Source organism: Misgurnus anguillicaudatus, chromosome 21 (genome assembly GCF_027580225.2).
Source record: "Misgurnus anguillicaudatus chromosome 21, ASM2758022v2, whole genome shotgun sequence".
Classification (NCBI taxonomy): domain Eukaryota; kingdom Metazoa; phylum Chordata; class Actinopteri; order Cypriniformes; family Cobitidae; genus Misgurnus; species Misgurnus anguillicaudatus.
The window spans coordinates 51,983,310-52,008,812 of NC_073357.2; the positions used below are offsets into that span (position 1 = coordinate 51,983,310).

Below are 25,503 nucleotides of genomic sequence, written 5' to 3' on the forward strand. Positions count from 1 at the left end.
GGTAAACCATACCACCCACAGCTTTATGCTTAATTTAGGAAGCTATTTAAATTGAAAAATAGGCTTTCGCTGATGATCTGCAAAACCGAACCAGTGTCTCGCAGCATGGCTATAAAAACACCATCAAGTGGCAAAAAATTGCATTAGGAGAAAGGATGATGGCAATAATCATATAAGCCATTTACTCATGAGGAGAAGTATCAAGAGATATTTCAAGTATAGAACAGCTGGAAACACATTAACAATCTGTCAATTTTGACAAGTGATTTAAATGGCATAAGAGTAGATCTTACTACATAACTATATGCAATTATAATTTTTTTGTAGTGAATGAAGCTGATTACTTTATGTGTGTGCGTGAAACATTTAAAGCAATGATACAAATTACTATAAAGCATTTTTACTAACAAATGATTTTGCTTCTTGTTGTATGCAATGCAGTGTAACATGCTAACTTTGAAATTTGACTAATTACCATTTTGAAATATTATTGACCTACAGTATTTGTGACCATGTCTGTGAAATCCAGGCTAAAGTCTCATAATGTAATTTTGGGATTATGAAAATCAAAGTTTGACTTCTCTTAGTTATTTCACATTGATTTCAATTGTTGACATGACCTTACTCAATTAATATTAAAGATAACAAATTTAGATATATACAGAATGTTGAGTTACATTATGTAGGATCATTTTATGTATAAAACAGTAAAATGCAATTTATACTTGTGCGTAGGATCTAGGGGTGCACAATTCAGAAAATTTCACGATTCGATTCCGATTTTTAGCCTCGAGATTCGATTCAAAATCGATATTCTATTCAAAAATGATTCTCGATTTTAAAAAACAATTCACAGTATGTAAATGTAGTTTACTTTTTCCTATGTGACTGATTGTAGTAGATATACAATTTTAAAGAAAAGAAACACAACAAATTAAATGTAGTTTGATATTACTTTATGTCTTTATGGAAAAATAAAAACTGTTATGAAGCAATTAGATGACCCCTTTAATCAAACTCTATTAAATACAATAATATAGTATATTAATGATAGACAGTGCAGGTCTATAGATTAGAAATGTGACTGGTGTTATAATGGTTATTATTTCTATTAGATAGAGCAGAAGCAGGAAAAGTGTCTCTCTTTAATCCACTCATTATTTCAGATTCAAAAGTCTACATGCTGTCCCACTGACAGGGGACTTTACATTACAGCTTTGCGTTTTGTAAATATTGAGTCAGCTTGAGCTTTGCTCGTTCAGTGCAATAGATTTTAGAAAATATATGGTTTATTAAAAATAATAATAGAAAAGAGCCAGTTTTATCGCCATAGAAACCGTCGGCATGCTGAAACTGCAGCAGCAATGTGTGGGAAAGACTGTGACAAGAGTGTGCGGGCGTCAGTGTGAATACGACGCAGCGCCATCTATGGGAATACTGAGATAAACTCATTTCAGGACAATGGTAACACGGCATTAAAAAAAAAAATAATGAATCGATTTTTGGAATTCTATGAATCGATTCTGAATCGGCAAAGCTTGAATCGCGATTCAAATGTGAATCGATTTTTTTGCACACCCCTAGTAGGATCTATGGCGTAGGTTATGCATAACTCTGTGAATAGCCTAACGCACAACAGTGCACCCGTTTTACGTGGACCACAAGCGCTGTGATTGGTCAACAAGAAATCCTCCCGTCAGGTAAAAGAAATCTGCTTCGCATTTCTCTACATAGGCATTTCCGCTTGCAACTGTAAGAACAAAGATGGGCAAAGTTGATGAGTAATTTACCTCAAACTCCAACAACAAGCTGCTTCTTCTTCGTTTGTAAGTTTACTGGCCAAGCTGCTACTTCCTTGGCTGTTGTACTGCTACTGCGGGTTACACATGTGGATACTAGGGGTTTGCATGTGTAATTGCACATCGATGCAGACGACGACGGAGAAGTATATATGAAATCCGACGCCACAGGACCTAAGCATAAGTATAATGAGCGCTTAAAGCACAAAAGGTGACTTTAGCAGGGGCACATATATTTATTTAATTATGAAACATCTCCTGTGATACATACGACATTCTCCTATTCACCTTATTCCGCCACGCCCCTTTTTAATTCTTCGCTCTTCCGCATTTTGTCAACCGACTTCCGCTGCTCATATGGCACAGTGCATTCGGTGGTTAGTTTGGTGGTTAAAAGATTGTTTGTAGTTCACTATAACTTTAGCAAAATGACAAATATCGCTACTGCTGTAAATGTTTTAAATTAGGAGCACGGTTAAAACTTCATACGACGCTCGGATAGTCTTTTATTGTTCCATCAATCGTCTCGTCGTTAGACGATATGAAGCGGCCGCGGCAAGTAACCTGCCATATTTAATTACCTCGTCCTGTCAGGAGTTGATGAAGCAGCATTGAAAATTATTAAAAGTATGTCTACCAATATTTACACAGTGATTTCGTCTTTTTTAAAGCAAATGTGCACCTTTTCCAGTCAGATAACTATTTCGTTTTTATGTGGTACCATGATAGAATTCATTTGCAAACTTGCCAACACTTATTCCTTCAAATCAGGAGACTTAAATCCTTTTAAGTGGAATCTACAAAGCTCACATATGGTTTAAGAAATTCCTTACAGATAATATCTGACCATACTGTAAAGGTTTATATAACTGCATGGCAGGTTACATCTGATCACATAGTAAATGTTTAAAATAACTGCATGACAGGTAACAGCTGAACAAATAGTAAAGGTTTAATATAACTGCACAACATCTGATCACATTGTAAAGGTTTAATATAAATGCACAACATCTGATCACATTGTAAAGGTTTAATATAAATGCACAACATCTGATCACATTGTAAAGGTTTAATATAAATGCACAACATCTGATCACACTGTAAATGTTTAATATCACTGCATGACATCTGATCACATATGAAGGTTTAATGTAACTTTACAACAGGTAAAGCAAGACCACCCTGCAATAAATTAAGACACAGCTTTATCGGAGTCATCAGGAGCTGATCCCAAGTGTTTTTCTGGAAGCTGTTGGTGTATGTACTGGTAAAGTGCTTGGCGACTCTGTGTAATGGATGCAATATCAACCCTCTGTAAAGCTGAACCAAAGATGGTTGTTTCTCAGCAGAGATATGTACATTTGTGCCAGCTCAACACATTGAAGCAGTTTCTCGGACAGGGTTTACAGGACTAGGATTTAATTATATTAGGACATTTTAGTTTTTACAAACAAACCCTACAAAAAACAAGACTGGTGCGCATCTTGTGACAAAACAATGACACTCATATATGTTGAGGTATGTCAGTAAAAGGTGTTTTTAAATTATTGTAGCTCAAATATGCATTTTAGCTTGGGACCCGGATAAGCCCTGTCCGGGAAACTGCACCATTGTTTTCCCATATCAGATGTAGGTTGCTTCAGATTGAGTTGTGATTTTAAAGTGTAGTTGTGGTCAGAGACGGATGGATCCTCCCATTGTGTTTCTGCATCACAGTTTAGGAAGATGTTGATTGTATCATCCTCACAGTTGTCCTCTGCTTCACTACACAGCAATGCATCTGTGAAAATAATATAACCATAAACATTTTTATGTTAGTATTTAAAATAAACTTGCATCATGAGAATTAATATATAAATGGCACCCATACTTAAACAGAACAGTGTGTAAGAGAGAGATGCATTAAAAAGAGACAGTAACATTATACACACAACCTTTAACTTCAGTGTTAAACAATACGTTGTTTAATAGGTCATTATCAATATCTGAATGAGAAATGAACTGACATTCTAGCATCTGAAATCTCAGTAACTTGTAGGAATCATGTGGGCTACTGTAAGAATGCAATGTACTATAATATCTCGTTGTACTATCGTAAATATAAAAATATAGGTGGACAATTAAAACCATTCAAATAGTTGCATTTTATAAACTAACGTTACTGATCTTAAGTGTATTTGTAGAACGGACTTCACAAATCTAACTTTAGGCGAACGAGCACAAAGTTAGCTAAGATAGCTTACCTGAAACTGGCCACCTTTTCAACACCCGGCGTGGTTTAAAGTTACCGGAACATCGTAGTCGAACCATTAATTGGGATAAGGGTGTTCCTCAGTTGGCTTAAAATTGGTAAGAAAGAAACAAAAAGGCGCTCGAGTGAGCTTTTTAAGCTTAACTCGTCGCCGTCAGTCACTGCCTCAGCTGCTTATCGTCTATGCGGCCGGAAGAACGTTGACAAAATGAGCGAAATGGCGCCGCCCTTGTTGTCGTGAAAAATAAGGTGAATACGCGCATGAGCAACCTACGCGTGCAACGTGTACCCTAGTTGCAAAAATCCGGTGGTGTGCAAACAAAGAAATTTGCGTTTGAGTACAAACTGAACTTTACTTCTAGCTTTACACGGGTTGAAATAAGGCTCAGATTTAAATTTAAATGTGTGCATTTGTTAGATGCTTTTATTTTACTATGTATTCTCAGCCCAGTGTCACGAAACTACGTACCTATAAAACGTATATTTTTGATTCTTTTTTTGTGATAAGCCCTTTTCACACAGACGTTCCAGAAAATAAACGGAAAATGCATCCTGGATTTTTCTGGAATCGTTAGATTTTTTTGTTCATTCACACTGCCATGATTTGCCGGCATCTGCAAGGTCCCGGAAAGACACGTGACCTGTTAACTCATTCACCGCCATTGTCGAGTTATCTCGTCAATTATGAGTTAATATTTAACTAATAAACATGCCTTTCTGGACGAATTTCAAAGTAAAAGTGTACCGCTTTTATGCACTAGATGGCGCCAAACCGCCAATTTATCAAAAACGGAAGTTAAAAAGATTTAAATCATTTTGAACTGTCTTTATGTTTGATAGTCATTCTGAGTCTGATCTCTAACATAAATTCCTTTACAAAAACGCGTATTTTTAAGCCTTTTGCTCAAAATGTTGTATTTTTGAAGAGAAATATCCATATTTCAGTGGTCAAATTAAGTGGAAAAAGTAAATGTATAACGAAACGTTTTTTCCCCATTTTGTTTGTTTGTTTGTTTGTTTGTTGTTTGTTTGAAAGCAGAGGGTGTGTTCTTTAATTTGATATAATTTGTATGTTTATATATTTATAGAAGATAATTTTTCCTGCAAGGAATTTTGTGAAACTTTTGTTAAAATCACAAAAATGCAGGTGGGCAACTTTTCTCAAAAAGGCTGGCGGTGAATGAGTTAAAAGTCCTGCACTATCTTCTACGCAGCGCCAAAAGTTTGCATATTATTTAGCATTTCTCTCCCCAGAAACCACTTGCGTGCATTTTTGTTTATGATAAGACTATAAAGGAGCGCGTGATGCACCGTTCTAATGCTGGTGAATGATCTCAGCTTCTGAGTGGATATTTGACGAGCTCTCTGATCTCTGCTTTAATACAGTTTTCAGACATTTCTCATCATGATTGTTTATATGCATTTAAAACCCCTATTTTGAGGAGCTGAACGATATATCTTGTTGGGATGATGCACAGGCATTTTTGTTTATTATGAACTCAAATGAGCACGTGACGCGATATTCTTTTATGCTGCTGAATGAACCCTGCTTCTGCACAGTAAGTGACGAGCTAACTTACCTGATATCTGCTTCAGTCCAGTTTGCTGACATTTCTCGTCGTGAATGTTGTAAATCCTTCATTTTAAAGAGTTGAACCAACTTCATGTTGCCATGACACGCATGTTGTCATTGTTTATGCGTCTCATTTATCATTTCCTGATAACTGCTTCAATCTAGTTTGCGACATTTCTCGTCGTGAATGTTGATCTGCAAGTAAATCTCTCGTTATAAAGAGCTGAACCATAACTTTTTTTGTGATGCCACGTGTGTCCTCACTACGACACGCCCATTATGGCATTGTTTGGGCTTCTTGTTCACACAGAGGGTTTTCCGTGTATCTTAGGTCCTCTTTCCAGCAACGATCCCAGAAGATTAACGGGATGTGTTTGCATTCACACAGAAGCTTGTCTGGCAATTTCACAGGTATTTTATGGGTCCAAAGAAAGGTCTGTGTTAATGGGGTTATAGTCTTATGAATTTTCCGAGTTTTTTCATGATCGTATCACGAAGTTCTGTTTACGTGTCATTGTCATGTATTGGTTACTCAACTGTTTGTCCTATTTTCCTACCATTGTCACTTCGGTTTAGGGTTAGATTTCCATAAAATGACATTCTTACCGAAACCCAACTCTTACCCTAACGCCAGGCGACAATGGTTTAAAAATATAAAAAATATAAAAAATAAATCAGAAAAAATAGTATAACCAATACTTAAAGTGACATCCTAACGCAAACACCAAATCTAACTCTAAACCGAAGCGACAATGGTTTGAAAATAGGAAAGCAGTTGAGTAACCAATACGTGACAATGACACGTAAACAGAAATTTGTGATACGGTCATGAAAAAACACGGAAATTCGTGACACTATCACGAAAAAGAATCAAACATTTACGAGATATGGGTACGTAATTTCGTGAGACCGGGTAGGTATTCTGATACATTTTATTAATAAGTTGTATGTTTTCTGGGACTTGAACCCATCAACCTTTACGCTGCTAAAGCAATGCTCTACTACCAGTTGAGCTACAGGAACACGTGGAGACTTTTGCTTGAACATTTGCTCTTGTTTTTAACATTTTCTCCTGAGAAAAGACCCATGTTATGTCAGTGTTCATCCTTTAAGAAAAGAGCAGAATACAGTTTTCGTCTGCTCATTGCACATTTGATGAGGTAGACTTATGATTGAGGAATCAAAATTTTGTTTCTGATGCTCAAATGGTAGAACATTGCCTTGGGAGCACAAAGATCATGGATTCAATCTCCAGGAAACACAAACACTGATGTATAGCTTGTAATGCACTCTGTCCAAAGTCGCTTTGGATATGAGAATCTGGCAAATGCATTAATGTAAATGTATTTTCTCTTTTTTCTAACGGCAAATATGAAGAAAGCTGTTTGTAAATCTGGCCATTAACATTTTAAAAATATCACAGCGGTAAATTCTTTACATTTGATATAATTACGCAACAGTTCTCAGAAAACCGTAATAATATTTTCTTCTCCGGAAATGGTTTTTAACTTCATCTAATGTTTTCTCTTCTGACTTGTAACCAGAGCAGAGCCTCCACTTACGTTTATCTCCGATCCAAATGTCTTTCATGTGAAATAAGATTGTGTTTCCAACATTTAACCCGGAGACATTACACATTTCAAAAGCCTTTTATCAATAGATTCAGCTATGGTTTCTTTGCTTAGAACGAGCAAAATTGCAGTGTGGCGGCTCTCAGCGGCTCTTTGAGTGATCACATTTCCTTTGGGTCCCTAAAGCCTCTGGGCAGAGTGATGGTGGTACAAATTGTAGTTGAAGATTGTACTTGGCCTCTCGACAATTTAAGTCTAAGAGTCTTTAGTTTAATCAGATTTATAAAAGAAAGATTAGCTTTACCGAATCTTTCTGATAACGTACGAAAAAATAAAGAAGGAGGAGTTACTACCGCGGGAGGAGCGAGTACGAGTCATGCAACAGTATACAACACTGTTTAACTTATGATTCACTGCATGTTCGTGTCATTTATATAATATGCACGCGACTATTTCCAACATAAGACAGAAGTCTTACTTACCGCGTGCAACTCGTCATGACCCGGTTGGGAAAATCCAGCGCATCAAACACACACGCAAAACTCCGCTGCTACCCCAGATAATAAACTATATCCATTATTTTCATAAGGCTGGATTTCTTCTCCTTACATCCAAAAACACACTTTATCTTTCGAGCCATTGTTGAGTTTTGAAATTAAACAAAGCTGAGTGGCGTGATAAGATGTTTGCAAGCTCTAGCGTCTCCCGCTGATTGACGGGTGGGCGGGGTTTTCTGGGGGAAGTGCCCATATAAAGAAGCGATACGTATAGAAAAGCCCTGAAACGTCAGTTGGACCTGTAATCGTTGTAGATTCGGCACAGAAATACTCTGTAACATGCTTTTTTGACACTTTGTCTACGTTTAGCATGAGGAAACAACTCTATAACTGTGTTAATAAGTCAGAATGCTTGAAATACCATTGAACTCCCCCTTTAAGAACATTTTATAAACAAGGGGGATGCTTTAAGAATGAATTACAATTGAATTTAATGTATTGATTCAGGGCTTGATTGCTATAAGCGTGTTGTATCAATTAGAGCGAAAATTCGTTTTCATATATTTTCTTTTGTTTGGTCAATTGGTTGCTTGTTATTTCTGGTTGTTTTACGCACCAAACAATTTCTTTATTACTTTTTTATAGTCTAATGAACCTTTAGTGAAACACAAAGGTTCTTTGGATGTTAAAGGTTCTCTTTTGAACCAAACAGACAAAATGATTCACTTATGGCATCATGTAGCAGCACTATTTGTGCACCTGGTTAAGTTGTACTGCAGGTAGTTTGTGAATAAGATGCAGGACTGAAATGTGCTGAAATTGGAGAATGATAAAGTGGCTCAACTGTGTAGTGAATTCATCCATTAATGTTTAAAGACACCCTGAATGTCTTCTTGAGCACAGATTTATTTCTTTCACAGGCTCACTGGAATTACGTACATCTGCCTACATTTCTGCATAACCTGAAATATGTTGCTCCAGGTATATATCGCGACATCTCTCAAGTGTCTACTAGAGACATCGAAGGCGCTTGTTTTCTTTTCTCTCCGTTTTGATGCAGGTTCATTCAAGTTTACAAAGCAGACAATACTGAACATGATTGGTGTATATTCATCAGTTTGTGCTTGTGAGACTGTGGATGATAAACGTCTGATGTCTTTACTGTCAGGATTGTTTACAGGAGGAACGTAGTGGCGGCTTACAAAAGGGACAGTAATTAATTATCAAAATACATCTGTATGTTTTGATGGCTGTGTTTTATTCAAATTAAACCGCACGGACAGCATAACTCACGTTTGCATGTGGATGACTATTCACAAGTTTGCATTAACATATGTGTCGTGTCGGTTGAGTCATCGATATTTGGTCTGATTAAAGAAGTCTTAGAGGTACAGCATCTTTCAGACATTAAGCCAACACATAACCTACAACACTATGAAGCATTTCTGTCATTCTCTCCGTGATCTCTTGATGTCTTACCTCCTCTGATTCCCTGCTCTTAATCCAATACTTGTGTAAGCGACTCTAGGTGCACCACTTTATTGTTCAGCGAGTCGATTAAATCGTGTGATGTAATGGCCAAAGAAGTAGTGATGAGTCAATGTGACAGTTTCCATAGCAGATGGCATGTGCGCTTCACAGGATTACAACACATTTCAAACAGTGTAGAGTGGAGGGTTGGGGACTTGTCATTGTGCATGTCATTATTTTAATAGATTTAATCAAGCAAATTACATCATATGCATATTAAATAGTCAAAAAAATCACTAGTCAATTTTTGCTGAGTAACTTCCCAGATAAAGATAATCTTTACATTATTGGGTCAAAGAAAACATTAAAGCTGCAATACTCTACATATTCCTAGTTTTCATGTTGGAACGCCCCCCTGGCAGAGGCACTATTAGTGGGTATCTACACTGACTAGTTTTTATACCAGGGGTTCACTACAGGAATCACTGGTTTCTAAACGTATTTCAGATGGTGTTTAATATATTGCTGAACTGATGTATTTTAAGTGGTTGCTTGGTGGTTTGGAACCAATCCAGAAGTCTCTGTGATATATCGGTTCCTATATTTCCTTTATTATGACTACACAATGAGAGAGGCACCACAGTTCTGCGGCTCGTGACTGCTCATCCGAGGGGCGCTAATTCAAAATAAGTGTTTGGAGTGTCATGTGTGTTGCTTGCGTTTTCAAAATATGTGTTTGTTGCGTCATGTGAACCATGTGCATCACGTGTTTTGTCAAGCGCCTGCTGCGTACACTTCAAAACTATATATGATAAAAGAGACGCTCACGTTCACAAAATACACACAAGACACTCCCTTAACAGTAAACCATGATTACGCATGAGATTATGTGAGTATCTGGCAAACACGAGCGTCTCTTTTATCACAAATCCTTTAGACGCATCTGCAGCTGGCACTTATTTTGACAAGACACATGATGCACACAGGATCTCTCGATGCGCAGAACACATATATTGAAAAAAGGAACCACACACATGACGGGCTACATACATACGAACTTCGCATCGAGCGTCCTCGAATAAAGAAGTCACTGGCCACCACTGATAGTAAGTAAGGAATAATTGACAACGGCCCGTTGAATTATTAGATAAATTGGAGTCACCGTTACACCTCGGGTGTGCATTACTTTTTAATAATTCAATGGCCTGGACGCAATTATTCCATTTATACTATGGTTACCACACCTCAAGACATAAATCACATGATATATTTAAAGGCATTCAACCGGTTTTTGTACTTAAATCGCTATTGTGAGTAGGAATATTTTTTCCGCGTCTCATCCAACGGCTCCGTACTTTTGCTTGTTCCAAAACTTAATTTTAAAGCTGGCAATGGAGGCTTGAGCTGTTGATAGCATTCTAATGCAGTTATTACCGAAGTTATTAGAAAGAGAGCGAGAGCCACAGAGACACAGAGAGAGAAAGAAAGAAAGCGAGAGAGAGAGAAAGAAAGCGAGAGAGAGAGAAAGAGCGAGCGAGAGGGCGAGCAAGCCAGAGAGAAAGATTGTGTGAATGAGGCTCCCTTTGTGTGTCTCTAAACAGCACTGTTATTGCCTCTGAAAATCGGCTGTCATGTTGTTTTTGTTAGTCCGTTATTACAGTTAACTATGTGAAGTAATATGGAACTGTAATAAGGTCAAGAGAGCTGTCTGGAACTACATTCGCTGTGCGTTTCCCAGAAAATAATTGCACACCTCTGAACGTTCATCAGCCAATCAGATTCAAGCATTCAACAGACCCGTAGTATAATGCTTAATAAACACTACTAATAAATTCCACCCTGCCATTTTGGGATTGTTTCTTTTTTAATTCCTACTGTACTTCATGTTGATCCAGATGGCCACATTTGAGTCCAGTTTATCCAGATTGCCCCATTTTAGTCCAGCTGTAAACGAACCCTATTGATTTGAAATTGATCTAGTTTCAGGATGACAACTAGTCAACCCCCCACTTAATCTGTATGCTGCATAGTACATAGCAAAAAACCTACTAATGCACGTTTAGCAGCACTGCATTGGCAAATATTTTGTTGGAGTGAGGAAGAACCTCTTACCTGTATATGTACTTAGATATATTGTGTACTGTAATTCTTTATAGTTCTTTATTTACTTAAGTGTTCAAATGAGATATTATAAATATACTGTTAGAAAAATCAATGCACTGTGGTTCTTGTTTTATTAGAAAATATTAGTTATCTGTTTTGTCCATTTTTGAGAATTGAAGCATGGAGTTGAAGTACTGTATTTTGGTTTACTGGGCAGTTTTAAAGCCTTTAACACCCATTTAACACTCAGCATCTTACCTTACCTCTGTTTTCACATCACTCCAGACACCCAAGGCCTTAGGCTATATGACTTTCATTGAACAAGATATATTACAATGCCTATCACCCAAGGTCCAGAGAGATCAAGATTTAAAGAGCTCAACTTTAAGCGCTAAACTAGTGGTGCATTTATCATTCTTTAAAGGCTTTTGCTTTGGGCCCACATCCCAAAGAAAACGATTTTGAAAATGATTTCCTAAACAGTCCGTGGAGACCACAAACAAAAGGTGATTTTTAAGTATACAGGAGGGTCATTCCACCGAATCGGTGCCATTTGCATATTGTAACTCGTCAAAATGGAAGTTGATATTTTTATTTTTATTAACACTAAATCTAATAACACACATTTTTTACTTTTCAAAATGAGTATTGGTCAATCTCAACTAACTAGTTGATTTTTCAACATAGTTTCTCAATGGAGGATGGAGGCATTTCGATAACAGGACTGAAAGTAACATGACTGAGTTTTTAGCATAAATTTAGCAAATACATGAAATATAGCTGCAGTAAATATGTGCTAATAGACACAAATGTTTCATTTTAAAATAATCCGATAACATTAAATGATGTCATTTGATGATGATGTAACTTCCTCTTGAAAATGTGACTGGTGGGATATGTCACAAGGGGGAATGTGTTGTTGGGTAACAGGACTGCGTGAAATCCTGGGGACATGATTAAAATTTTATCTAAAATATTATGACTTTTCAATCGTAAAAAATATTCAAAGCAATGATTGGATATGGACCCACAAAAAAAGATGCCAAAAATTTTACATCTGAAGAATTTTAAGCTTTATATTTAAAGGTAAAGTATAGAGACAGAGAGCAGGGACAGATAAAAAGTGAATTTTTTTTAGTGTTCTGTGTAGTTTTTATTAATGTTTTAAAATATTTAGTTTAAATCTGGTGTAAGGTTAACATGCAGACTTGCTTAATAATAAAATTTATTTTTGAGTTTTTATAAATTTTTATACTTTTAATATCCTGGGGACAGAAATGTTACCCATTCGGTGGAATGACCAAGGTAAATTCATGATTTCTACTACACAACTCACATCCACCAATCAGAAAGTCACTGTTACTATGGAAACGGGAATCTCATACATTGTCATAGAGAGCTGCGAATTATGTAATCAAATTATTTATATTTAAACATTTTTGCAGATGGTGTCATACAAAACAACATATGACAGAACGTCCTGCATACTTGAATGTATTCAACTTTATGAAACAACTTTGCTGAAACATTGTTTGCTATTTTTTCTTGTAGTTTTTAGTTTGAAAATGTTTTCAATTGTACAATATCAAGCCTTAAGTGTCAAATACTAATACTTATTTTATGTTTTAAAACCAAATTGTAAGTAAACTGTGTTTCTTGAAAAATCTTTGCTTTTTGTTTTGCTCTATAAGCTTGCATTGTTTTTTTGGTGAGATATTGTTATTTTTCATAAACCTTCAGGCTATTTGACACCAGTTTTGACACACTGCTGTGGGAAAGGTGGTGAAAAATAAGCATCTTCCTTGTTATAGTCAGATAAACGAGAAGCCTTCAGATAATAACAATCAATAGCATTTGATTTTCCATCTGAAAAGTTTACCCAACAGATTTGAGTCAGCAGATCTATATATATAGATTTGCAAGTGATCCATTTTAGTATTGACCTGTTGGCTTTGACGTCATTTGTGTACTACCACAAATCCTTTTATAAACATTCCTCATTCCCCCCAACATTTTCAATGTTCAGCACATGTGAAGTTGACTGAACCACTGGGTGCTAAAATGTAACACAGCATTGGTTGAAATCAATATTAATAAGCTTAATGCATAATTCAGGTATACATTTCTGCCAGTCAGGTTAAGCTCATGAATAATTCATGTGTGGCTTTAGATACACACACGTCCTTGTTTTGAAATTCCACAAGGTTTGCTGTCGATCGTAAGGCATTCAGTCTCTGGTTTTGGTTTTGTGTTGTTGGAACAGATAACACACGGTATTTTATCATCTCTCACAAATGTTTGTGCCATTAATCATCAAAAGGTGTCAACATGTCAATTATGGCCGCTCGCTGGTAAACGGTGTCCTGCTGGAACGTATTGTTATTACCTTCAGGTTTGGAAACACTTGATGTCCCTGTCATCTTTTGATCTTGTCTTACGAAAGAATAAAGTACAGAACACTGTCTGCCTGAACAATCTGTCCAGTATGATTAATTTAAAGTTTATAAACCCACAGGAGTACAGTTGATGTTTGAATGTAATAAGGGAACAGAAGATATTATTAAGATGAATGAAGTACATAATAATAAGAAATTATGCTATGAAAGTATACTAGAGGACATTGGGTTTAAATGTATGCAAACAAGGTGTTTTATGACATGCAATGAGCAAATGGGGCAAATTACAAATAAAGACAAATTAATGTTTTGGTTGAGAAAATGAGGTTTGCAAATTGAAAGGTGTTTATTCGAATCAGCTCCAAACACGTGTACTAAATCTAAAAAGTCTAATCTTCACAGTTTTAAAGTAACAGTTTAAAAGTGTTACTTTAAATAACACAATGACAATGTTATATTAACACTTATGCGGGTTGAAAAATAGCACTTGTCCACAGCACAAAGAGCCATTTCTTTTTAACACGAGTGTAAAGAGTGACAGTTTAACACAATCCAGACCTATTTTTACTTTTAGCACCGGTGCACTGCGTTGACTTGTGTTATGTCTTACGTAGTAAGTGGTAAAACTGCTTTGAATTTTTTCCACTTAAAAGTCACAGAGAAATGAACACTCGTGAATGTAAAGATTAGTACATTCTTGTATTATTGCCTCCATATGCGAAATCACTTTATTGTTTCCTATTCTTTGTAAGCCGCTTTGGATAAAAGCGTGCTGAATGCCTAAATGTAAATGTAATGTTAATGAATCCAAAGCTACCACAGGGCTTTTTAGGTCAATAATTGTTTGTTATTGTTTATACACTCACCTAAAGGATTATTAGGAACACCATACTAATACTGTGTTTGACCCCCTTTCATCTTCAGAACTGCCTTAATTCTATGTGGCATTGATTCAACAAGGTACTGAAAGCATTTTCTTTAGAAGTGTTGGCCCATATTGATAGGAGAGTATCTTGCAGTTGATGGAGATTTGTGGGATGCACATCCAGGGCATGAAGCTCCCGTTCCACCACATCCCAAAGATGCTCTATTGGGTTGAGATCTGGTGACTGTGGGGGCCATATTGTCATGTTCAAGAAACCAATTTGAAATGATTCGAGCTTTGTTACATGGTGCATTATCCTGCTGGAAGTAGCCATCAGAGGATGGGTACATGGTGGTCATAAAGGGATGGACATGGTCAGAAACAATGCTCAGGTAGGCTGTGGCATTTAAACGATGCCCGATTGGCACTAAGGGGCCTAAAGTGTGCCAACAAAACATCCCACCAAACCACTACACCACCACCAGCCTGCACAGTGGTAACAAGGCACGATGGATCCATGATCTCATTCTGTTTACGCCAAATTCTGACTCTACCGTCTGAATATCTCAACAGAAATCGAGACTCATTAGACCAGGCAACATTTTTCCAGTCTTCAACTGTCCAATTTTGGTGAGCTCATGCAAATTGTAGCCTCTTTTTCCTATTTGTAGTGGAGATGAGTGGTACCCGGTGGGGTCTTCTGCTGTTGTTGCCCATCCGGCTCAAGGTTGTGCGTGTTGTGGTTTCACAAATGCTTTGCTGCATACTTCTATCAGCTTGAATCAGTCGGCCTATTCTCCTCTCACCTCTAGAATCAACAAGGCATTTTCGCCCACAAGACTGCTGTATACTGGATGTTTTTCCCTTTTCACACCATTCTTTGTAAACCCTAGAAATGGTTGTGCGTGAAAATCCCAGTAACTTTCCCATTCTGACATTCAGTTTGGAGTTCAGGAGATTGTCGTGACCAGGACCACACCCCTAAATGCATTGAAGCAACTGTGATGTGATTGGTTAATTAGATAATTGCATTAATGAGAAATTGAACTAATAATCCTTTAGGTGAGTGTATATCTGCCCATAATAGATATCCACATATTTATCCATCTATAATCCTTCATCTAACCATCCTTGTATTAAGCATCACTGCATATACTGTATATTTTTTGAAAGGGCTGCACAATTAAGAAAAAAAAATCGTAATTGTCAATTATTTCCCCTGATATTGTATTAACAGTTAACCCCGCTGTAAAAAAGTTTTCAATCCCATCTATCAGTTACCAGGAGTTGCTGGCATGTTTCAAAATGGTGTTATGTTTTAGGTAACAAGACAGTGATTAAAATAATGTAAGGTTGAATTTGGTGACTTACACACCCAACATAGATGAAGAAATTTACTTTCATGCCTCCAAAACACTCTCAATAACTTTTCACAAATTCACAGGAGATATTCTGACAATAAAGACCAAAAGAACAAATTGCTCGTCCCTGCATAAATATGTAAAGAAGCCGTGTTACAATTAACCCCACATTTGTGCCCCGTACACCCCTACATATAGACAACATTCTACGCAAATAACATTTACATTTCTCACACAGTCACACACAAATGTACTTCATACACCTCAGACAGGTGATTTGTTTGCTTGATAGATCATAAATCATTGGTTACGGCAGTGGCCTTGCTTTGGCGTGGCGCCGATGTTGAAAAGTAGCGCGGCAGGAGGCGGCAGGCGTACACAGCTAAGTGCCATGTTACAGGGTTGAGCTACATGCCAGGATATCGGTTTCAGCCGGTAAGTCATCTTGAAAGGAAAGGCTTTCCCAAGTGTGCTTGAATTGCACGGGTCTATAAATAGGTAAAACGGTTACTGTACCCTGTGAGGTCTAAATGTACCTGTAAAATTGGTGCTAAAATTACTAAGAATGGCTCACCTTTCAGCTTGATGGCTATTGTTAATGTTATACTGATGGTATTTAGTGTCTCTGTGTCTTGAATGATAAATGGAAGTCTTAATGACCCTAAATAGTTTGACCGGCTTGTGATATACAGTATAACACAGACAGAGGGAGTTTACTGAGAACGAATTGTGGCCGCTGACATGCTTTACTTTCAAAGTGTTTAGCTGTAATTAGCTCAGACGGTAAACCCATTTTGCGGCCTTGTCGACTGTTGTCATGGTTGAAGTTTATGGAGGATGCAACAGGTTAGAGCTACTGTATATGTTAAGTTGTACTGGGATACATGACACCTGTGCCTTTAAATGACAATGATTTACAACACAGCACTGTTTTTGAGCATTTAGTCCCTGGTTAAAGGTCTAATGCAGGGATGGGCAACTTCGGTCCTAGAGGGCCGGTGTCCTGCAGAGTTTAGCTCCAACCATAATTAAACACACCTGAAGCAGCCAGTTAAGGTCTTGCTAGGCATACTAGAAACTTTTAGGCAGGTGTGCTGAGGCAAGTAGGAGCTAAACTCTGCACGACAACGGCCCTCCAGGACCGAAGTGGCCCATCCCTGGTCTAATGGTCTATCTTGATAGCAATTACTATGTTAGGTGATCTAATGCTATGTACACACCAAACGCGGGGCATCGCGTTACTCGCTCAAGACTATTCGCGGGATTTAACTTCATGTCCTGCAAATTTTCCGCTCAAGTTGAATATTTTCAACTTGGGCGAAGATGCATTTAAGGCGAATAGCACGTGTTTTTGAGCAAACGCGCCCCCCATATTGTGTCATTCGCATCGGCCCATGCGAGGACGTGTCTGATCGCGTCTTTGCATTGACTTTGTATGTGATCTATTCGCGCACACCGTTGAACTCGCATCTGGTGTGAACCCATAGTAAGGCTTGTTTACACCTGGTATTAAGATGCATATTGGTCGATCTGATCACAAGTCGATGATGCTAAATACAGATGTAAGCGGGAAGTAAAATATTTTGAGATCGTCCACTATCGACCACATTCAGAGTAGTCGAAAAGCATTCAACCGGATTGCTTTTGTGGTTGAATGTGTCAAATAGCCATTAAAGCTGCCTACTGTCCACCTACTGACCTAATGTGTGATGTACCGCACCGAGCACAATGTTTTCCATCGTCTCTTACTTCTAACGCAAACCCACAGTGTTTACCGTGCACTGTTAGACTTAACTGTAATTTCTACAGTTCCTTACCACAAAATGGCCAGTAAAATACCATCATTTTCTTTTCAAGTTCATTACTGTTATATGCGTTGCATTATGGGTATTAACATTTAATTTACAGTGATTTACTGTATGTTTTGAATTTGCGGTAGACTGCTGTAAAACAACAGCAGAAGTGCTACTGTAGATGGATAAAACAGTGTTATAAAAATGAAATACATTTTATTTGTTATGCTTTTAGCAGTGAAGCAAATTTCAAAATGTGAATTGTTTTCAGCAGTGTAAATAATTTATTGAGAATTGTAGATAGAAACAAGAAAGGGATTATGGATAAATGCTTGACCATCAGATTTGAATTTGACCTCAAGACTTTCAAAACACTAGTGACACCAAGATTTCGCTCCTCAGTGTGTCGGGAGAGTGACAGAACAGGCTACTTGGGGAGTGTAGCGAATAACTTTTATAAAGTGACTCTGTGGCACTGTGGTAGTGTTACGGACCTACAACACGGGTGACCTGGGTTCGATTACCCTTCAAGGCAATATATTTCTTAAAACTAGGTTACAGTAAGGGTATTATTCTGTAAAATGGAACTGTGGTAAAGACATCATACTGTAAAAAACAGGTACAATTATGGTACTTTAATGGGGCAGTTACCGCATATATACAATAAAAAGTCTAACAGTGTGGCCTTTAGGCTATCATTGCTAAAAAGAAAGCGGATAATGATTGGATTCGTTCCGAATGTTATGACAGTTTGTGTTCCCTGTTAGTCAGCGTGTTTGCAAAAGTTAGCTTTTCCAAATCATGACTGCACTTTTAAGTAGCTTGCACTTGGTTAGTACAAATGAAGCAGGATTTTTGTTGAAGCACAAGAGCGGCTTACTGTTTACGAATTCACTCCAGAGTCTTTAACGTGCACACTTGCATGCAACTTTCACTGCAGACGCTATGTATCATACAGCTCTGCTTTGTGACAGCTCACAATCTTTAAGGGTCCCAGCCACTTACCGTCATGCTCAGTGAATTACACACACGCAGGAACTGTCAACAGCAGCGTGAGTGGCTTTAGGACACATAAACCATCAGGTCTGGCTGATTAATTATTCAAATAACGCGACATGCATCATCACATCTGTGGATTTTCTACATGATGGATGGGTGTGTCGTTCAATGTCGTACTTTAATTTTGTGGAAAATGTAATGGCTCAAGAAGGCATCGATCCTAGTGTAAAGTTGCTTGGTGTTTTGATTATTAGATTAAATATATTTAGCTGGTTTTTTTTGATGAAGTGTCTGGTGCCACCGTTTTATTAGTCAGAAATAGGGAGTGTGAAATGGGTAATTTAATAAGATTGGAAAAAAGTACAAAATGTTTTGTGAACAGATTTGAATTGGGAATTATGTTTATTGCTTAGTGTTAAGCTTTCTGCGAAGTGCAATAACACAAAATTTACTTCTGGACTATTATTGTTGTGGATCATTTAGCTCTGTTAAGAGAACTACATTTAGGTAATAAATTCCCATTCAGTGTTAGATGTAGACCCTCAAGCGTCCAACATTTATTGCCCTAATAGCAGAAACTTTGGTGAAAGCGGTGTTAAACTTGTTATCATACTCTATAGAGCAGTTTCCCGGAAAGGGTTTACATTAATCCAGGACTAGGCTATTAGGACATTTAAGTAGGTTTATAAACATTTGAAGAGTTTCGTTGCAAAACGAGATAACCACCGTTTTTATTTGTTCAGAAATCTCGTTTTTTGGTTGTGCATTCCAATTAATTTCAATTCACCTGCAGTTGGTTTGTTTTGATTTAAACCATCATAACTTAAAAAATACAGCTTAGTAGCACCATAAAATAAAATAATAACATGATAACATAATAATAAACATGTTTTGACAAAAATGTTAAAAAATGGATTTATCTCGTTTTGCAACGAAACTCTTCATTTGTTGTTTTAAATTATTAATTTTAAATTCAGTTGTTCTGTTATAAACAAATTTATTTCCGCAAATCCCTTTCTGTTTTAATTTTTCTGGATGATTAATTACATATCACTTATCAAACAGCATGTTTAATAAATTGAATTCATAAAATGTAATAATTAATCTTTTCTCGGTTGTCAGTGTGTATTTGACGATCGCATTTCTCAATGAGACAATGTCTGCGTCTGAAATTTCAAGGCATCAAGCCACATCCGAATCCAATGTTTCCTTTATTTCCTGACTTAGGATACCTTTGTAGTCACGTCCCACAATTCTATGTGTGGCCATGTGCGGGGAATGTGATTGGTCAAGCCTTGTCGAGTTGGAAAAAATTGCTGGCCAAGAAAGGATCACAAATTTTGTGTTAATAAAGTTTTATTTGAATTTTTTCACCTTTTGATTCCATATCTAGCAAGAAAGTCATATTGCAGTTTTCAAATATGGGATTAGTTATCACAAAAGTGCTTTCTTTTTAAACAGAATTCCGTTGCGCTGCCTATAAAGGCTGTCCGAATGCGTTTCCTGGAGCTGTCTTTATGCCGTCAAAGTCATTGCCTTATGAAGCAGCGAGGCAACAAGTAAACTGCGTTGGGTCTCGGACGTAGCCAATGAAGTCCATGTAAACTCTGAAAGCAGCTCTGAATATCATCTGTGTAAAGTTTCATTGGTCTCTATGAGACGTTAGCTAATTATTCCACAGTTTATGCGTTTTGTAAAGAAATTAAAACAGGTTGCACCACAACAATGACACTCGCACAAACGCTCCAAATTATTTTTTGAGTTTGCAAAATGGTCGCAATTTCGAGCACTATAACCCTCTTCAGGAGACCACCCCTTTGTGTTCTTAATGGTGTGATTTTAGGGCCTTGAAAGGGTCATACTGTGTCAAACTGAGCTCAATGTACTATGAAAAGTTCACAGATAAAAACTGCATCTCTAGTTAAAGGACGCTGCCAAAATAGCTTGTTGCAAACTTTTCTAACTTGCAGATGACAGACAGATGCGCAGTGCTTAACAAATTTATTAGACCACCCCCCAAAGTTAGGTTCCTGCCACAGCAGTATTGGAGATTACCAAAAAAATGTTTTTCATTTTTTATGTGTAAGCTCTTTAGTATTCATGAAATTTTGATTTGACTGTTTTTCAACAAAAAAAACTGAAAAAAAGTAAAGTATTTCATTATTTTTTATTCAGATGCCCAATAACAGTTATTTACTTGCAGTCCTTAATAGAAAAATAAGTTTTAATGGTTGAATGTTACGCTTGTCAAATAAGCAGGTGGTGACGTCTCTTTGGTTTAGCAATTTTCCCATGGTGAGGTGAGGTAAGATGAAGATAGTTGAATAGATACAGTAATTGCTAAACACATAGTATAGGAAAAAAGAATACTATGGAAGTCAATGGGGCCTCTGATCGGTTTGGTTATAGACATTCCTCAAAATATCTTCCTTTATGTTCATTAGAACAAATACATTTATAACAACATGACTTAATGAGAGTAAATGGTGACAGAATTTTCATTTTTTGGGTAATATATCCCTTTAATGCTATTGTTGCAGTTGTCATCTAATTACTGATGAGATTAGGATATAGAAGATAGTTTGCCAAAAATTTTGTTTTATTTTAGGACACCGAAGTTCATTTTATATCATATTTTCTGGTTGTTATTGACAAATGGAGCTTTAAAAGCTGTTGAGTCAAATAAAAGAGTCAGTGAGAGGGCGGAAATGTGTCATGTAAAGAGTAAATTAACTTCTAAGGTTTTTTTTTTTTTGTTTCAGGGGTAAAATAAAATAATAAAAAATAGTAATCTAATCAAAGCTTAATTGATTGCAAATTTAGGAGATCATTTACATTACCAGAAACAGTTTACAGTGTAGAAGCTTTTCATTTTTTAGTATAGCAGGCCAGATGTCCAAATGTGTGTTGTGGAGTGCTTCCTGTGCACCTGCAGCCCTCCAGCGGCCCATCAGATTCTGGGATCGGCCGATGCTTTCAATGTGAAGCAAGCAGTTCTTATTATAGACAGAATTTAAATGAATCACTTCATCATTCAATTATGCCATTGCATTAGCCTGACGTTGTCATACTCAATTCTAGTCAGAATTTGAGTCTGATACCGCTCCATTGAGCTATAATTATGAGGCGTGTCTCAACCGAAAAATGCCTCTGCACTCAATTGGATAGACCTACGACCAATCAGAGCAACGGAGTGTGTGTGTGAGTGTATGTTGAAATTACGTCTTTGCAGCCTGACCGAAGTACTTCGCTACAATGACACTAACATTGTGATTATACTGAGTTAGCGAATGTACATCAACACCTATTATGTTTACAACATTTCGTTTATATCACAACATGAAGTATTTACTAAGTCATAGAGTAAGACTATCTCTTACCGTTTGTACGTTAGGTGAACTTCATCCACGACGATACCCATTACGTTTGCTTGAAAATATTGGAGCCTAGCATGTCCCTACGCTTATTCAGCAACCACGATTCCGGGCTTCCGAAAAGAAGCTGGCAACGACCGCTAATTATATCCATCTCGTCATGCACGCTGAGTTGCATCGCCGTGATAACGTTAGCCATTTCAGTTGCGACCAACTTTTGCCGAATAGGAAGGACGGCAAAAACATCAACAAATGCCTTGCTCGCGTTTCTCTGAGTCTGTTCTAAAAGATATCGACAGAGCATTGATTTTAAAAGAGGAACAATGTCAGAATCCACACATCTGAACTCTACAGCGGCAGCCATTCAACACACGCGCTCTTTGGTGACGTGGTTCATTACGTTACTGTTGATTATCTGTCCATCATCGTATAAAGCCCGCCCTGACAATTTGATTGGTTCGCCCAGCTCTAGTCCTAGCATAGCAGCTCCTCAACGGAAAAACGCCAGACCGATCTTCCCGTTCTCAAATTCTTGTGGGCGGGGCTAAGATCGGCTGGCACCCAGGCTACCATTGCATTACAATTTTCACCAAATTTATTATTATTTTTTTTAAAAGTGCAATTTTCTTATTACATTTTTTAATCCTAATGGGTGCATTCAGTAAATAATGCGCCCTCTTTGTTTATGTGCATGCGTGCGTTGTATGAGTTGTTGTAGTTTTTTTTAAAGCACTCGTGTCTACAGTAGTACTGAATGGTTACTGTATAAACCCAATTATAACATAATCTTCTTTTTATTTTGATGTTTGATTTTTTTAGGAGGATATTTGAATTGATATATGCATATTTGCTTAGTGGCACTATAATATATAAAATTTGATACACAGGCTTATTTAATAGCATTATAAATATACACTGTAAAAAATTACATGGAAATTTGCAGCTGGGTTGCCGGTAACTTACCGTAGATTTAAATTTATGTTATTACTGGCAACATTTTGTTCAAAGTTAAATGAACATTAAACATTTACAAGTCTTTTTCTTTACAGAATAAAACTAGAAAAACAGCATCAAGCTAAACATTCTGGGAAACAAAATCTGAAGCAAAAACAGAAAAAGTTTGATGATGATTTCTGGTTCCCAGAATGTCTGTTATTGTATAGTTTTATTCTGTAAAGATACAGAATAGACTTGTCAATATTTAAAATCCATCCAACTTTAAACAAACTCCTGCCAGTAAATAACATAAATTTAAATCTACGGTAAATTACCGGCAACCCAGCTGCAATAACATTGTAATTTCTACGTATTTTTTTACAGTGATAGCTGTCACATTGTTTTCTCGGTTGGTACAGCCTACTGGGATATTTACTGCATTTTCAGTATCTTTTCCTATTTTTCTTATGCAATTATTCATCACCACCTAAACAGTCCCAGGTGTGTAATTACAGCAGTTGTAAACTCCAACAAAAGCTGCAATGTAAAGCAAGGTCCTTCATTGTGTCCTTTGAAGGCCACTGTCTTAATTTGGCAGTAATTAGAAACAGCAGGTCATTATTCTCATTAGCACAGGAGGCATGGGTATGGTGGCATAACAGAGCTGCCTATAGGGCACCTGCTGCTGAGAACAGTTGGCAGCTAACACAAACACCACTGACACTATGTCCCAAAGCTACTGGTCTCTTTTTTAGGCCTTAACCTGTCTTAGAGAGAGTGCACTAGCTCTTCGGATTATCTTTCTGAGATTTTTGCATTTCGGTAAGGCAGTGCTGCCTATGCCGTGTCTGTTTAGTTGAAGGCTCATATGCTAATGTGTGTCAGCATGGGTACAATTAAGTATGACAAAGCCAAAACTTTAACTACTTAAGATTCTCAAGTTGTTTAGTGTTTTGTAAAGATCATTTATCATCTCATTTTTTTTGTTTATAATTTTTCGCCTGGAAACACATTAAATGATAAAGATATGTGCAGCATGTTAGTATGAATACTAGAGCGTAACATTTATGAACAGCTATTCAGGCAGATTTTAAAATCACCAATCATGGTACAATGTCGCCCTCTGTTGTCAGAAGTGGACTATGGGAGATGAAATAGTGCAGAATTTCTACACCCCCAAAAAATTTTCTTTTAATCTGTGTGTACTTTTGTATATTGCTTATTTTTGGTAGAGGTCTGTTTTTATGATGTAAGCAGCAGAACGACTCGGACTGGCTAAAAACAACACCATTGCCACAAATTCTGACTAAATTTAAATAACTTTCATTTCACAGTACATCCAGTTATGAAATTTTGTATATCTCATATTTCGGCCTTTTAGTATGTTGTAATATTATTTGGGACTTAAAGACAAATAGTAGGCTAGGTAGCTTAGTATTTGAAGATATGTCAATGATGATATATAGCCCAATCTTTTATCATTTATTAGTAATATGTTGTTCCTGATTTTTCTATATGCTCTTAAAGTTAAAGTTTGCTAAAGAGTAATGATACAAAAAAAGGTATAGTTTTGGAGTTCTGTATTGTTCAGAGATTAAAATCTGGTCTCATACTGCCACTGTGTGGTTGGGCATAGGTATATATATATATAATTTTTTTTGGGGGGGGACATGTTCACGAACATAAAAATGTACTTTTTAGAGATGAACTAAGGATTTTGAAGTTACATGCTTTTGCAGGAAAGTCATGATGTTGTTCAGTTTCCATTTTGGGTCCGTGAAATAATTAGTTATAAATTATAATTGTGTTGTATTATTACAGTTTTTCTCAGTCACTTTCTCAGATCAGATTTGAAATTCTCAAAACTACCCCATCAATCTTCACATCAAAAAATGTCTAATTTCTTTGAAGAAATTGCAAATGCTTTGGTTCATCCATGCAAATGAGTATGTACAATCCTCTGCTTTTTCCTACATTACCAATTGCTTATGTCATGTTGATCAAATTGTATTATAATGGGTCTCTGTTGAATAGTCTCACCCTCCACAACATTTAGGCATAAGTTCATAGCATAAGTCTTTACATGCAAAATGGTTGAACAAGTTGTCATAATATCTCAAGCATATTTCTATACAGGGCAGATTGAAGATGAACTGTTAAAGTATGTAAGGAATAATTGACGACGGGCCATTGAGATATAAGAAAATAATGCACACCCAAGATAGTTATGCACCAAAGGTTGAGAAATGTTCCATGGGTATGTATTATTTTGACTCCGGTCCTTTGAATTACTTGAAAATAATGCACACCTGCGTTGTAATTTCCAAATAATTCAAAGGACCGGAGTCAATTATTACGCTTATACCACAGTTACCACAAACATTGCTCTGGTGCATATTTTTAAGACATTTGAAAAGTTAGGTGTGCGGTTATCGAAAAATAATGCATAACCATGAAACATTTCTCAACCAATCAGAATACAGCATTCAACAGACCCGTGGTATAATTTGGGACA

General features: G+C 36.9%; 1 protein-coding gene and 1 long non-coding RNA gene across 6 annotated transcripts in view; one reads left to right on the forward strand and one right to left on the reverse strand.

Annotated features, from left to right (window-relative positions):
• kcnip4a (potassium voltage-gated channel interacting protein 4a) overlaps positions 1 to 25,503 on the forward strand; it is a 245,740-nt gene that overhangs the window by 126,479 nt on the left and 93,758 nt on the right. The window lies entirely within an intron of this gene.
• Positions 2,776 to 4,307, reverse strand: LOC129443503 (uncharacterized). Its single transcript, XR_008644173.2, has 2 exons — positions 4,043 to 4,307; positions 2,776 to 3,579 (listed from the first exon to the last, which is right to left on the reverse strand). It is a non-coding gene; the product is annotated as an uncharacterized lncRNA (long non-coding RNA).